Source organism: Myotis davidii, unplaced genomic scaffold (genome assembly GCF_000327345.1).
Source record: "Myotis davidii unplaced genomic scaffold, ASM32734v1 scaffold191, whole genome shotgun sequence".
NCBI classification, from domain to species: Eukaryota; Metazoa; Chordata; class Mammalia; order Chiroptera; family Vespertilionidae; genus Myotis; species Myotis davidii.
The window spans coordinates 426548-428235 of record NW_006282664.1 but is presented as its reverse complement, the minus strand read 5'-3'; positions in this window follow the sequence as shown (position 1 = coordinate 428235).

Sequence of the window (1688 nt, the reverse complement as noted above, 5' to 3'; positions counted from 1 at the left end):
AAGTACACTTAAAATTAACACATGGTGAGTTTACATTAGATGTCACTTCCCAGTGGCCCTCAGAGCAGGATCCACCTGTAAACAGAAACTAGTTATTACCGCTTTTAAAGCCCTTCCAAAATAGCATTCTTTTACTCCCATCCAGCGTGACCCATGACATTTATTAATAGTTTCACCAGCTATATCTTATCCCTAAACAACACACTATATAGTTTTATGTGTTTAACTTTTTAATAAATGAAATTGTACATTAATTTTGCCACTTGCCTTGTATATGTAATATAATTTGTGACATTCACTTAATGAAAAATAGAGTAAACTTTATTTTCACTGCTGAACACTATTCCCTGGTCAAATATCACGTTTTTCATTTATTTTTTAGTTGGTGGACATTTTTCTCCAGTTTTGTGGTGTGGGTTTTTTTTTTGTTTTTTGTTTGTTTGTTATGAAAAAATTGCTTAGTTCTTTTTGTCAGACATTGTTCCATGTGAAACAAAATCTAGGTTATAATGAAATGTTAAGTTCACAAAGAAGTTAACTACATTGTGCAAGATTCATTGTTTGATCCTTCTTAGGAGGTAGGCCACAGATGTCTTTTTAGCTTTACACTGAGGAAATTTTCATGGAGGGGAGGGGTGATTTAAAGTGAGCCTTGTTTGTTTTCTTCCCCTATTTCTACAGTGTGGATCTAGCTTCTCCTTCTATACAGGCATACCTGCTTCCCCCAGAATTTCCAACATACCGGAAAAACACAAAAACAACTTCACTTCACATAAGAAAAGAAAATATGTCCTGGCCATCATAAAGAAAATAGTAAGGACATCTTTGTGATTTCTCTATCTCCTGCTTCTTATTTCATATTGAGTATATTAAAGTGTGTGTTTTCACTTGAAACATTTGTAAAATTTGCTGGCAAATTTCTGTTTAGAAACCTGTAAAATGTAAGTTTCTTGGCACCAAGTGTCCACTTGTAATTTATTTAGCTCCCATCCTCTCTTGGATGTCTGCTGCATCTACTTGTTGTTCATCTACTTTCCCCACTTAGTTCCTGAGTTTTACAGACCATTTCAGAGGTTTTATTACTACATCAAGGATGGAACTGTTTTTCAGTCAGTTTCTCACTCAGACAATGCTATTACTGTCTAGTCCCTGTGATACTGAACTTCACACATGAAGTGGTAACAGTGTGCTCTCTATGATCCTCCAACCACATTTACCAGTAAGAAACTGAAAGGAGTCCATGCAGCTGGTCATTTCATGCATGGATCTGCTTATCCTGATTTTAATGGTTCAGAAAAGCCTCTGGAATTTGATTAGTTGGTACTAATACTGCTTTCTCCACTTACTATCTGTGCATTATTAATCATTGTGGTTAACCTAACATTGCTTCATTTTATTTATCTATAAAGTGGGATATAGAACAATACCGCATCAATTAGTTTTTGCTGTGTATCAAATTACCCCAAAACCTAACAGCATAGAACAATAACCATTTATTATATCTCATGGCTCTATGGTTTGTATGGCCTAGTCTGATTATATGGGCTGTGCTTAAATAAAAGTGCAATGACTCCTTCCTGCCTTCCTGAGATTTAAGAAAAATTTCTTTAAACAATGATCATTACCAAAAATTAGGGTTCCATTTCCAAGATCCTCTAAATGGAGAGTCAGCAAATGTTTTCTATAAA